The sequence below is a fragment of the Primulina tabacum genome, chromosome 10 (genome assembly GCF_025594145.1).
Source record: "Primulina tabacum isolate GXHZ01 chromosome 10, ASM2559414v2, whole genome shotgun sequence".
Taxonomy (NCBI): Eukaryota; Viridiplantae; Streptophyta; class Magnoliopsida; order Lamiales; family Gesneriaceae; genus Primulina; species Primulina tabacum.
The window spans coordinates 30,538,154-30,551,497 of NC_134559.1; the positions used below are offsets into that span (position 1 = coordinate 30,538,154).

At 41.5% G+C, this 13,344-nt stretch overlaps 11 non-coding genes and 3 pseudogenes across 11 annotated transcripts; all 14 read left to right on the plus strand.

Annotated features, from left to right (window-relative positions):
- Positions 1–1,725: 1,725 nt before the first annotated feature.
- Positions 1,726–1,844, plus strand: LOC142510545 (5S ribosomal RNA). The gene has a single exon (XR_012808652.1). It is a non-coding gene; the product is annotated as a 5S ribosomal RNA (ribosomal RNA).
- A 1,438-nt stretch (positions 1,845–3,282) lies between these two features.
- Positions 3,283–3,401, plus strand: LOC142508987 (5S ribosomal RNA). Its single transcript, XR_012807181.1, has one exon. It is a non-coding gene; the product is annotated as a 5S ribosomal RNA (ribosomal RNA).
- A 683-nt stretch (positions 3,402–4,084) lies between these two features.
- Positions 4,085–4,203, plus strand: LOC142508445 (5S ribosomal RNA). The gene has a single exon (XR_012806656.1). It is a non-coding gene; the product is annotated as a 5S ribosomal RNA (ribosomal RNA).
- A 655-nt stretch (positions 4,204–4,858) lies between these two features.
- Positions 4,859–4,977, plus strand: LOC142511970 (5S ribosomal RNA; annotated as a pseudogene).
- A 409-nt stretch (positions 4,978–5,386) lies between these two features.
- Positions 5,387–5,505, plus strand: LOC142513645 (5S ribosomal RNA). Its single transcript, XR_012809581.1, has one exon. It is a non-coding gene; the product is annotated as a 5S ribosomal RNA (ribosomal RNA).
- A 682-nt stretch (positions 5,506–6,187) lies between these two features.
- Positions 6,188–6,305, plus strand: LOC142516747 (5S ribosomal RNA). Its single transcript, XR_012812526.1, has one exon. It is a non-coding gene; the product is annotated as a 5S ribosomal RNA (ribosomal RNA).
- A 625-nt stretch (positions 6,306–6,930) lies between these two features.
- LOC142512365 (5S ribosomal RNA) lies at positions 6,931–7,049 on the plus strand (annotated as a pseudogene).
- A 409-nt stretch (positions 7,050–7,458) lies between these two features.
- Positions 7,459–7,577, plus strand: LOC142507779 (5S ribosomal RNA). The gene has a single exon (XR_012806026.1). It is a non-coding gene; the product is annotated as a 5S ribosomal RNA (ribosomal RNA).
- A 683-nt stretch (positions 7,578–8,260) lies between these two features.
- Positions 8,261–8,378, plus strand: LOC142511908 (5S ribosomal RNA; annotated as a pseudogene).
- A 1,381-nt stretch (positions 8,379–9,759) lies between these two features.
- LOC142507551 (5S ribosomal RNA) lies at positions 9,760–9,878 on the plus strand. Its single transcript, XR_012805806.1, has one exon. It is a non-coding gene; the product is annotated as a 5S ribosomal RNA (ribosomal RNA).
- Positions 9,879–10,560: 682 nt separating this feature from the next.
- Positions 10,561–10,678, plus strand: LOC142507500 (5S ribosomal RNA). Its single transcript, XR_012805756.1, has one exon. It is a non-coding gene; the product is annotated as a 5S ribosomal RNA (ribosomal RNA).
- Positions 10,679–11,362: 684 nt separating this feature from the next.
- Positions 11,363–11,480, plus strand: LOC142509723 (5S ribosomal RNA). The gene has a single exon (XR_012807881.1). It is a non-coding gene; the product is annotated as a 5S ribosomal RNA (ribosomal RNA).
- Positions 11,481–12,163: 683 nt separating this feature from the next.
- LOC142509901 (5S ribosomal RNA) lies at positions 12,164–12,282 on the plus strand. The gene has a single exon (XR_012808047.1). It is a non-coding gene; the product is annotated as a 5S ribosomal RNA (ribosomal RNA).
- A 682-nt stretch (positions 12,283–12,964) lies between these two features.
- LOC142509576 (5S ribosomal RNA) lies at positions 12,965–13,081 on the plus strand. Its single transcript, XR_012807743.1, has one exon. It is a non-coding gene; the product is annotated as a 5S ribosomal RNA (ribosomal RNA).
- The last annotated feature ends 263 nt before the right edge of the window (positions 13,082–13,344 follow it).

Here is a 13,344-nt window from a genome sequence, read left to right on the forward strand (position 1 = left end):
TGTCTCCCCAAATTGGCTATAAATAGGGGTGCATTGTAATGTATTGAGATATCCCTCATTCTATGAAAAAACCTTTGAGTTCATAATTTTCTTGTATGTTTCCTTTATTTCTTCATTTAAATATAATTAGCATGAATTTCATATCAAAGTTTACACTTTGAATAATGAATAGCTAACTTCCTAAAGTTGAGATGAAAAGCTGAAACTCTTGGCATGATAATAAGGTTACTAAAAGGTAAGAATCTATGTTTTATATTATTTAATCATTATTATGTTTATATTATATTTATTTCTTTAAGCATTTTTTATACCATACTTATAAGTGGGGAGTTTTGATTTATTGTTGCTATATGTACACTAAATTCTTGGACCATTTAATGTAGTTTGGTATTACAACCATTTAAAGTGGGATGCCTTGATTCTATTATATATGAATATATTATAATATTAATTTCTTGGTGACCATTTTAAATGTTAGTTTGTTTTACCAACCATTTTAAAGTGAGAACCTTGATTATATATATAAATATATCATAATATTAATTTCTTGGTACCATTTAAATGTAGTTTGGTTTTACCAACCATTTAAAGTGGGAACCTTGATTTAGTGTTTACAAATATATATAGCACAATAAATACTTGACCAATTTAAAGTTTTAGTATATATTATACTTATAAGATAATAATATATAACATAATATAAATTATGATTATTTAATATATTGGAACCATTTGATTAAGTGGGTTTCATATTGGTTCGTTAATGTTAACTTTATTAAAATACCAAGAGTGGATCCTTTAATCTCAACTACTTACATTAAAATTTGAACAATTAAAATTTACCCATTAAAGATTCAAACAATTAAATTAAAAAGAACCAAAAGACAAAAACAAAACAAAAAGACATTGTAGTGGATTGTAATTACCTTAGCTTCCCTGTGATACGATATTCGGACTCACCGAATTATACTACTTGTGGACAACCAGCTCTTGGGAGTGCAACAATCAAAGTCGCAACAGAAGTCATTGTGTTGCACCCCTTTTCGTGTTTTTCTATTTTTGATTACTTGTTGACAGACGATTTTCGGCTCAAATCATCTGAATCTCGATCGGGACCAGATAAGACATGTGAAATCAACGTAGCTCGGGCACTGCCGGATTTGGACAAAATTGTAGCCTAATTTGATTGTAAACGGGCAATCGAACGAGACTCATTACTCCGCAATGAGCTGGCAAGATTTTAGCCGAATTCCTTCTCTAAGAGCCTCTAATTTGCTATTTTCCGCTTCTGTTAAGCTTCCGTTTCCTCAAGAAATTCGTTTAGGAAGTTCGAAATTTGATTCTGGTTCCATTTTATCATATCTCTGTCATAATAAGAGCTTTACATTCGCTATTTTCTTCTTCTTGTTTTTTTTTTCTATTTTCTGGGAACATTTAGGGATTTTTGTTGTCGTGATCCGGTTCTGTGCGGAAAGGTATGACGCAGATTACTACGGAGACGGTTAACTCATGAAAAACAATTATTTTGACTGTTTTAGCCATAATTTACGTAAACGGTCGCGACACGAGGACTGCCCAGGGAGGTCACCCATCCTAGCTCTGCCATCGCGCCAGAACGCTTAACTTCATGGTTCTGATTGGGCGAGAGAAGTGCCGCGTGTTGTCCATCGCAGCCCGGTCCACACGTACTCGAGGGATATAAGAATAAACATCCCAGTCAATGTCTGGTATGATCATACCAGCACTAATGCACCGGATCCCATCAGAACTACCAAGTTAAGCGTGCCTGGGCGAGAGAAGTACTAGGATGGATGACCCCCTAAGAAGTCCTCGTGTTGCACCCCTTTTCGTGTTTTTCTATTTTTGATTACTTGTTGACAGACGATTTTAGGCTCAAATCATCTGAATCTCGATTGAGACCGGATAAGACATGTGAAATCAACGTAGTTCGGGCACTGCCGGATTTGAAAAAAATTGTAGGCTAATTTGATTGTAAACGGGCAAACGAACGAGCCTCATTACTCCGCAACGAGGTGGCAAGATTTTAGACGAATTCCTTCTCTAAGACCCTCTAATTTGCGATTTTCCGCTTTTGTTAATCTTTCGTTTCCTCGAGAAATCTTCTTAGGAAGTTTGAAATTCGATTTCGGTTCCATTTTATCGTATACCAAGCATAATAATAGCTTTACATTCGCTATTTTCTTCTTCTTATTTTTTTTCTATTTTCTGGGAACATTTAGCGGTTTTTATTGTCGTGAGCCGGTTCTGTGCAGAAGGATATGACGAAGATTACTCCGAAAATGGTTAACTCATTAAAAACAATTATTTCGAATGTTTTAGCCATAATTTACGTAAGCGGTCGCGACACGAGGACTGCCCAGGGAGGTCACCAATCCTAGCTCAGCCATCGCGACAGAACGCTTAACTTCATGGTTCTTATTGGGCGAGAGCAGTACTGCGTGTTGTCCATCGCCGCCTGCTCCACACGTACTCGAGGGATATAAGAATAAAAATCCCATCAGAACTCCGAAGTTAAGCATGCTTGGGCGAGAGCAGTACTAGGATGGGTGACCCCTTGGGAAGTCCTCGTGTTGCACCCCTTTTCGTGTTTTTATATTTTTGGTTTCTTGTTGACATACGATTTTTGGCTCAAATCATCTGAATCTCGATCGGGACCAGATAAGACATGTGAAATCGACGTAGCTCGGGCACTGCCGGATTTGGACAAAATTGTAGCCTAATTTGATTGTAAACGGGCAAACGAACGAGACTCATTACTCCGCGATGAGCTGACGAGATTTTAGCCGAATTTCTTCTCCAAAACACTCTAATTTGCGATTTTTCGCTTCTGTTAAGATTCCGTTTCCTCGAGAAATCCGCTAAGGAAGTTTGAAATTCGATTCTGGTTCCATTTTATCGTATCTCAGGCTTAATAATGGCTTTACATTCGCTATTTTCTTATTCTTATTTTTTTTTCTATAATTCTGGGAACATTTTGCGATTTTTGTTGTCGTGAGTCGGTACTGTGCGGAAGGGTATGACGGAGATTACTCCAGAGACGGTTAACTCATTAAAAACAATTTTCGACTGTTTTATCCATAATTTACGTAAATGGTCACGACACGAGGACTTCACAGGGAGGTCACCCATCCTAGCTCTGCTATCGCACCAGAACGCTAACTTCATGGTTCTGATTGGACGAGAGCAGTGCCGCGTGTTGTCCATCGCCGTCCGCTCCAAACGTACTCGAGGTATATAAGAATAAACATCCTACACAATGTAAGGTGCGATCATAACAACACTAATGCACCGGATCCCATCAGAACACCGAAGTTAAGCGTGCTTGGGCGAGAGCCGTACTAGGATGGGTGACCCTCTGGGAAGTCCTCGTGTTGCACCCCTTTTCGTGTTTTTCTATTTTTGATTACTTGTTGACAGAAAATTTTTGGCTCAAATCATCTGAATCTCGATCGGGACCATATAAGACTTGGGAAATCAACGTAACTCGGGCACTGCCGGATTTGGACAAAATTGTAGGATAATTTGATTGTAAACGGGCAAACGAACGAGACTCATTACTCCGCAATGAGTTGACGAGATTTTAGCCGAATTCCTTCTCTAAGACCCTCTAATTTGCGATTTTCCGCTTCTGTTAAGCTTCTGTTTCCTCGAGAAATCCGCTTAGGAAGTCCGAAATTCGATTCCAGTTTCATTTTATCATATCCTAGGCATAATAATAGCTTTACATTCGCTATTTTCTTCTTCTTAATTTTTTTTCTATTTTCTGGGAACATTTAGCAATTTTTGTTGTCGTGAGCCGGTTTTATGCGGAAGGGTATGACGAAGATTACTCCGGAGACGGTTAACTTATTAATACAAATATTTCGACTGTTTTAGCCATAATTTACGTAAATGATCACGACACAATGATTTACCAGGGAGTGTCACCCATCCTAGCTCTTCCATCGCGCCACAACGCTTAACTTCATGGTTCTGATTGGGAGAGAGCAGTGCCGAGTGTTGTCCATCACCGCCTGCTCCTACGTACTCGATGGATATAAGAATAAATATCCCACTCAATGTCAGGTGCGGTCATACCAGCAGTAATGCACCGGATCGTATTAGAACTCCGAAGTTAAGCGTGCTTGGGCGAGAGCTGTACTAGGATGGGTTACCACCTGGGAAGTCCTCGTGTTGCACCCCTTTTCGTGTTTTTCTATTTTTGATTACTTGTTGACAGACGATTTTCGGGTCAAATCATCTGAATCTCGATCGGGACCAGATAAGACATGTGAAATCAACGTAGCTCGGGCACTGCCGGATTTTGACAAAATTGTAACCAAATTTGATTGTTCCGCAATGAGCTGGCGAGATTTTAGCCGAATTTCTTCTCTAAGACACTCTAATTTGCGATTTTCCGCTTCTGTTAAGCTTCCGTTTCCTCGAGAAATCCTCTTAGGAAGTTTGAAATTCGATTCCGGTTCCATTTTATCTTATCTCAGGCATAATAATAGCTTTACATTAGTTATTTTCTTATTCTTAATTTTTTTCTATTTTCTGGGAACATTTAACAATTTTTGTTGCCGTAAGCCGGTTATGTGCGGAAGGGTATGACGCAGATTACTCCGGAGACGGTTAACTCAATAAAAATAATTATTTCGATTGTTTTATCCATAATTTACGTAAACGGTCGCGTCACGAGGACTTTCGAGGGAGTCCACCCATCCTAGGTCTGCCATCGTGCTAGAACGCTTAACTTCATGGTTCTGATTGGGCGAGAGAAGTGCCATGTGTTGTCCATCGCCGTCCGCTCCACATGTACTCGAGAGATATAAGAATAACAATCCCACTGAATTTCGAGTGCGATTATACCAGCACTAATGCACTGGATCCCAGCAGAACTCCGAATTTAAGCGTGCTTGGGCGACAGCAGTACTAGGATGGGTGACCCATTAAGAAGTCCTGGTGTTGCACCCCTTTTCGTGTTTTTCTATTTTTGATTACTTGTTGACAGACGATTTTCGGCTCAAATCATCTGAATCTCGATCGGAACCAAATAAGACATTCTTATTTTTTTTCTATTTTCTGGGAACATTTAGCGATTTTTGTTGTCGTGAGCCGGTTCTGTGCAGAAGGGTATGATGCAGATTACTCCGGAGACGATTAACTAATTAAAAACAATTATTTCGACTATTTTAGCCATAATTTAAGTAAACGATCGCGACACGAGAACTTCCCAGGGAGGTCACCCATCCTAGCTCTTTCATCGCGCTAGAACGCTTAACTTCATTGTTCTGATTGAGCGAGAGCAGTGCAGCGTGTTGTCCATCGCCGCCAGCTCCACACGTACTCAAGAGATATAAGAATAAACATCACATTCAATGTCGGGTGCGATCATACCAGCACTAATGCACTGGATCCCATAAGAACTCCGAAGTTAAGCGTGCTTGGGCGAGAGCAGTACTAGGATGGGTGACCCCCTTGGAAGTCCTCGTGTTGCACCCATTTTCGTGTTTTTCTATTTTTGATTACTTTTTGACAGACGATTTTCGGCTCAAATCATCTGAATCTCGATCGGGACCAGATAAGACATGTGAAATCAACGTAGATCGGGCACTGCCGGATTTAGACAAAATTGTAGGCTAATTTGATTGTAAACGGGCAAACGAACGAGACTCAACACTCCGAAACGAGGTGGCGAGATTTTAGCCTAATTCCTTCTCTAAGACCCTCTAATTTGAGATTTTCAACTTCTGTTAGGCTTCCGTTTCCTCGAGAAATCCGCTTAGGAAGTTCGAAATTCGATTCCGGTTCCATTTTATCTTATCTCAGGCATAATAATAGCTTTACATTCGCTATTTTCTTCTTCTTATTTTTTTCTTTTTTCTGGGAACATTTAGCGATTTTTGTTGTCGTGAGCCGGTTCTGTGCGGAAGGGTATGATGCAGATTACTCTGGAGACGGTTAACTCATTAAAAACAAATATTTCGACTGTTTTAGCCATAATTTACGTAAACGATCGCGACACGAGGATTTACCAGGGAGTGTCACCCATCCTAGCTCTTCCATCGCGCTAGAACGCTTAACTTCATGGTTCTTATTGGGCGAGAGCAGTGCCGAGTGTTGTCCATCGCCGCCCGCTCCTACGTACTCAAGGGATATAAGAATAAACTTCCCACTCAATGTCGGGTGCGATCATACCAGCACTAATGCACCGGATCTTATCAGAACTCCGAAGTTAAGCGTGCTTGGGCGAGAGCAGTACTAGAATGGGTGACCCCTTGGAAGTACTCGTGTTGCACCCCTTTTCGTGTTTTTGTATTTTTGATTACTTGTTGATAGACGATTTTCGGCTCAAATCATCTGAATCTTGATCGGGACCAGATAAGACATGGGAAATCAACGTAGCTCGGGCACTGCCGGATTTGGACAAAATTGTAGGCTAATTTAATTGTAAACGGGCAAACGAACGAGACTTATTACTCTGCAATGAACTGGCGAGATTTTAACCGAATTCCTTATCTAAGACCCTCTAATTTGCGATTTTTCGCTTCTGTTAAGCTTCCGTTTCCTAGAGAAATCCGCTTAGGAAGTTCGAAATTCGATTCCGGTTCCATTTTATCTTATCTCAGGCATAATAATAGCTTTGCATTCGTTATTTTCTTATTCTTAATTTTTTTCTATGACGCAGATTACTGCGGAGACGGTTAACTCATTAAAAACAATTATTTCGACTGTTTTATCAGTAATTTACGTAAACGGTCGCGACACAAGGAATTCCGAGGGAGGTCACCCATCCAAGCTCTGCCATCGTGCCAGAACGCTTAACTTCATGGTTCTGATTAGGCGAGAGAAGTGCCGGGTGTTGTCCATCGCCATCCGCTCCACACGTACTCGAGAGATATAAGAATAAAAATCCCACTGAATGTCGAGTGTGATTATACCAGCACTAATGCACCGGATCCCATCAAAACCCTGAAGTTAAGCGTGCTTGGGCGACAACATTACTAGGATGGGTGACCCATTAAGAAGTCCTCGTGTTGCACCCCTTTTCGTGTTTTTCTATTTTTGATTACTTGTCGACAGACGATTTTCGGCTCAAATCATCTGAATCTCGATCGGGACCAACTGAGACATTCTTATTTTTTTTCTATTTTCTGGGAACATTTAGCGATTTTTGTTGTCGTGAGTCGGTTCTGTGCGGAAGGGTATGACTCAGATTACTCCAGAGAAGATTAACTAATTAAAAACAATTATTTCTACTGTTTTAGCTATAATTTAAGTAAACGATCGTGACACGAGGACTTCCCAGGGAGGTCACCCATCCTAGCTCTTCCATCGCGCCAGAACGCTTAACTTCAAGGTTCTGATTGGGCGAGAGCAGTGCCGCGTGTTGTCCATCGCCGCCCGCTCAACACGTACTCGAGGTATATAAGAATTTAAATCCCTCTCAATGTCGGGTCCGATCATACCAGCACTAATGCACCGGATCTCATCAGAACTCCGAAGTTAAGCATGCTTGGGCGAAAGCAGTACTAGGATGAGTGACCCCCTGGGAAGTCCTCGTGTTGCACCCTTTTTCGTGTTTTTCTATTTTTGATTACTTGTTGACAGACGATTTTCGGCTCAAATCATCTGAATCTCGATCGGGACCAGATAAGACATGTGAAATCAACGTAGCTCGGTCACTGCCGGATTTGGACAAAATATTTGCCTAATTTGATTGTAAACGGGCAAACGAACGAGACTCATTGCTCAGCAAAGAGCTGGCAAGATTTTAGCCAAATTCCTTCGCTAAGACCCTCTAATTTGCGATTTTTCGCTTCTGTTAAGCTGTTGTTTCCTCGAGAAATTCACTTAGGAAGTCCGAAATTCGACTCCGGTTCCATTTTATCGTATCCCAGGCATAATAATAGCTTTACATTCGCTATTTTTTTCTACTTATTTTTTTTCTATTTTCTGGGAAAATTTAGAGATTTTTGTTGTCGTGAACCGGTTCTGTGCAGAAGGGTATGACGCAGATTACTCCGGAGACGTTTTACTCATTAAAAACAAATATTTCGACTCTTTTAGCCTTAATTTACATAAACGATCGCGACAAGAGGACTGCCCAGGGAGGTCACCCATCCTCGCTCTGCCATCGCGCCAGAACACTTAGCTTCATGGTTCTGATTGGGCGAGAGAAGTGCCGCGTGTTGTCTATCGTCGCCCACTCCACAAGTACTCGAGGGATATAAGAATAAACATCACACTCAATGTCGGGTGCGATCATACTAGCACTAAAGCACCGGATCCCATCAAAACTCCTAAGTTATGCGTGCTTGTGCGAGAGCAGTACTAGGATGGGTGACCCCCTGGGAAGTCCTTGGTTGCACCCTTTTTCGTGTTTTTATATTTTTGATTACTTGTTGACAGACTATTTTCGGCTCAAATCATCTGAATCTCGATCGGGACCAGATAAAACATGTGAAATCAACGTAGCTCGAGAACTGCCGGATTTGGACAAAATTGTAGGCTAATTTGATTGTAAACTGGCAAACGAACGAGATTCATTGCTTCGCAATGAGCTGGCAAGATTTTAGCCAAATTCATTCTCTAAGACCCTCTAATTTGCGATTTTCCGCTTCTGTTAAGCTTCCGTTTCCTCGGGAAATTCGCTTAGGAAGTCCGAAATTCGACTCCGGTTCCATTTTATCGTATCCCAAGCATAATAATAGCTTTACTTTCGCTATTTTCTACTTCTTATTTTTTTTTCTATTTTCTATGAACATTTAGCGATTTTTGTTGTCGTAAGCTGGTTAAGTGCGGAAGGGTATGACGCAGATTATTCCGGAGACGATTAACTCATTAAAAACAATTATTTCGACTGTTTTAGCAATAATTTATGTAAACGGTCGCGACACGAGGAATTCCCAGGGAGATCACCCATCTTAGCTCTGTCGTCGCACCAGAACGCTTAACTTCATGGTTCTGATTGGGCTAGAGCAGTGCCGCGTGTTGTCCATCGCCGCCTGCTCCACACGTGCTCGAGAGATATAAGAATAAACATCCCACTTAATGTCCTCGTGTTGCACCCCTTTTCGTGTTTTTCTATTTTTGATTACTTGTTGACAGACGATTTTCGGCTCAAATCATCTGAATCTCGATTGGGACCAGATAAGACATGTGAAATAAACGTAGCTCGGGCACTGTCGGATTTGGACAAAATTGTAGCATAATTTGATTGTGAACAGGCAAATGAACGAGACTCATTGCTCCGCAATGTACTGGCGAGATTTTATCCGAATTCCTTCTCGAAGACCCTCTAATTTGCGATTTTCCGTTTCTGTTAAGCTTCCGTTTCCTCGTGAAATCCGCTTAGGAAGTTTGAAATTCGATTCCGGTTCCATTTTATCGTATCCCAAGCATAATAATAGATTTACATTCGATTTTTTCTTATTCTTATTTTTTTCTATTTTCTGGGAACATTTAGCGATTTCTGTTGTCGTGAGCTGGTTCTGAGCGGAAAGGTATGACGTAGATTACTCCGGAGACGTTTAACTCATTAAAAACAATTATTTCGACTGTTTTACCCATAAATTACGTAAACGGTCGTGACTTCAGGACTTCCCAAGGAGGTCACCCATCATAGCTTGGGCATCGCGCCAGAACGGTTAACTTTATTGTTCTGATTGGACGAGAGCATTGCCAAATGTTGTCTATCGCCGCCGACTCCATACGTACTCGAGGGATATAACAATAAAAATCCCACTCAATTTCGAGTGCGATCATACCAGCAGTAATGAACCGGATCCCATCAGAACTCCGAAGTTAAGGGTGCTTGGGCGAGAGCAGTACAGGGATGGGTGACCCCCTGGGAAGTCCTCGTGATGCACCCCTTTTCGTGTTTTTCTATTTTTGATTACTTGTTGACAGACGATTTTCGGCTCAAATCATCTGAATCTCGATCGGGACCAGATAAGACATGTGAAATCAACATAGCTCAGGCACTACCGGATTTGGACAAAATTGTAGCCTAATTTGATTGTAAACGGGCAAACGAACGAGACTCATTTCTCCGCAATGAGCTGACGAGATTTTAGCCGAATTTCTTCTCTAAGACTCTCTAATTTGCGATTTTCCGCTTCTGTTAAGCTTCCGTTTCCTTGAGAAATCCGCTTAGGAAGTTTGAAATTCGATTCTGGTTCCATTTTATCGTATCCCAGGCATAATAATAGCTTTACATTCGTTATTTTCTTTTTCTTATTTTTTTTTCTATTTTGTGGGAACATTTAGCGATTTTTGTTGTCGTGAGCCGGTTCTGTGGGGAAGGGTATGACGCAGATTACTCCGGAGACGGTTAACTCATTAAAACAATTATTTCGACTGTTTTAGCCATAATTTACGTAAACGGTCGCGACACGAGGACTTCCCAGGGAGGTCACCCATCCTAGCTCTGCCATCGCGCCAAAACGCAAACTTCATGGTTCTGATTGGGCGAGAGCAGTGCCCCGTGTTGTCCATCGCCGCCCGCTCCACACGTACTCGAGGGATATAAGAATAAACATCCTACTCAATGGCAGGTACGATCATACCAGCACTAGTGCACTGGATCCCATCAGAACTCCGAAGTTAAGCGTGCTTGGGCGAGTGCTGTACTAGGATGGGTGACCCTTGGGAAGTCCTCGTGTTGCACCTCTTTTCGTGTTTTTCTATTTTTGATTACTTGTTGACAGACAATTTTCGGCTCAAATCATCTGAATCTCGATCGGGACCAGATAAGACATGTGAAATCAACGTAGCTCGGGCACTGCCAGATTTGGACAAAATTGTAGCCTAATTTGATTGTAAACGAGCAAACGAACGAGACTTATTACTATGCAATGAGCTGGCGAGATTTTAGCCGATTTCCTTTTCTAAGACCCTCTAATTTGCGATTTTTCGCTTTTGTTAAGCTTTTGTTTCCTCGAGAAATCCTCTAAGAAAGTTTGAAATTCGATTCCTGTTCCATTTTATCGTATTTCAGGCATAATAATAGCTTTACATTCGATATTTTCTTCTTCTTATTTTTTTTTCTATTTTCTGGGAACTTTTAGCGATTTTTGTTGCCGTGAGCCGGTTCTGTGCGGAAGGGTATGACGGAGATTACTCCCGAGCCGGTTAACTCATTAAAAACAATTATTTCGACTGTTTTAACCATAATTTACGTAAACGGTCGCAACAAGAGGACTTCCCAGGAAGGTCACCCATCCTAGCTCTGCCATCGCGCCAGAACGCTTAACTTCATGGTTCTTATTGGGCGAGAACAGTGCCGCGTGTTGTCCATATTCGCCCGCTCCACACGTACTCGGGAGATATAAGAATAAACATCCCACTCAATGTCGGGTGCGATCATACCAGAACTAATGCACCGGATCCCATCAGAACTCCGAAGTTAAGCGTGCTTGGGCAAGAGCAGTGCTAGGATGGGTGACCCCTAATAAGTCCTCGTGTTGCACCCCTTTTCGAGATTTTCTATTTTTGATTACGTGTTGACAGCCGATTTTTGGCTCAAATCATCTGAATCTCGATCGTGACCAGATAAGGCATGTGAAATCAACGTAGCTCGGGATATGCCGGATTTGGACAAAATTGTAGCCTAATTTGATTGTAAACAGGCAAACGAACGAGACTCATTACTCCACAATGAGATGACGAGATTTTAGCAGAATTCCTTCTCTAAGACCCTCTAATTTGCGATTTTCTGCTTCTGTTAAGCTTCCGTTTCCTCGAGAAATCCGCTTAGAAAGTTCGAAATTCGATTTCGGTTCCATTTTATCGTATCCCAGGCATAATAATAGCTTTACATTCTCTATTTTTTTCTTCTTATTTTTTTTCTATTTTCTAGGAACATTTAGCGATTTTTGTAGTCGTGAGCCGGTTCTGTGCGGCAGGGTATGACGTAGATTACTCCGGATTCGATTAACTCATTAAAAACAATTATTTCGACTGTTTTAGCCATAATTTACGTAAACGGTCGCGACACGAGGACTTCCCAGGGAGGTCACCCATCATAGCTCTGCCATCGCGCTAGAACGCTTAACTTCATGGTTCTTATTGGGAGAGAGCAGTGCCGCATGTTGTCCATCGCCGCCCGCTCCACACGTACTCGAGGGATATAAGAATAAAAATCCCACTAAATGTCGAGTGCAATCATACCAGCACTAATGCACCGGATCCCAACAGAACTCCGAAGTCAACCGTGCTTGGGCTAGAGCAGTACTAGGATGGGTGACCCTCTGGGAAGTCCTCATGTTGCACCTTTTTTCGTGTTAATCTATTTTTGATTACTTGTTGACAGACGATTTTCGGCTCAAATCATCTGAATCTCGATCGGGACTAGATAAGACATGTGAAATCAACGTAGCTCGGGCACTGTCGGATTAAAACAAAATTGTAGCCTAATTTGATTGTAAACGGGCAAAAAAATGAGACTCATTACTCCGCAATGAGCTGACAAGATTTTAGCCGAATTCCTTCTCTAAGACCCTCTAATTTGAAATTTTCCGCTTCTGTTAAGTTTCTGTTTCCTCTAGAAATCCGCTTAGGAAGTTCGAAATTCGATTCTTGTTCCATTTTATCGTATCTCAGGCATAATAATAGCTTTACATTCGCTATTTTCTTCTTCTTATTTTTTTTTCTATTTTCTAGGAACATTTAGCGATTTTTATTGTAGTGAGCCGGTTCTGTGCAGAAGGGTATGACGCAGATTACTCCGGAGACGGTTTACTCGTTAAAACAATTATTTCGACTGTTTTAGGCATAATTTACGTAAACGGTCGCGACACAAGGACTTCCCAGGGAGGTCACTCATCCTAGCTCTGCCATCGCGCTAGAACGCAAACTTCATAGTTCTGATTGGGCGAGAGCAGTGCCGCGTGTTGTCCATCGCCGCTCGCTCCACACATACTTGAGGGATATAAGAATAAACATCCTACTCAATGTCAGGTGCGATCATACCAGCACTAATGCACTGGATCCTATCAGAGCTCCGAAGTTAAGCGTGCTTGGGCGAGTGCAGTACTAGGATGGGTGACACTGGGAAGCCCTCGTGTTGCACCTCTTTTCGTGTTTTTCTGTTTTTGATTACTTGTTGACAGACGATTTTCGGCTCAAATCATCTGAATCTCGATCGGGACCAAATAAGACATGTGAAATCAACGTAGCTCGGGCACAACCGGATTCGGACAAAATTGTAGCCTAATTTGATTGTAAACGGGCAAACGAACGAGACTCATTACTACGCAATGAGCTGGCGAGATTTTAGCCGAATTCCTTCTCTAAGACCCTCGAATTTGCGATTTTCCGCTTCTGTTAAGCTTCTGT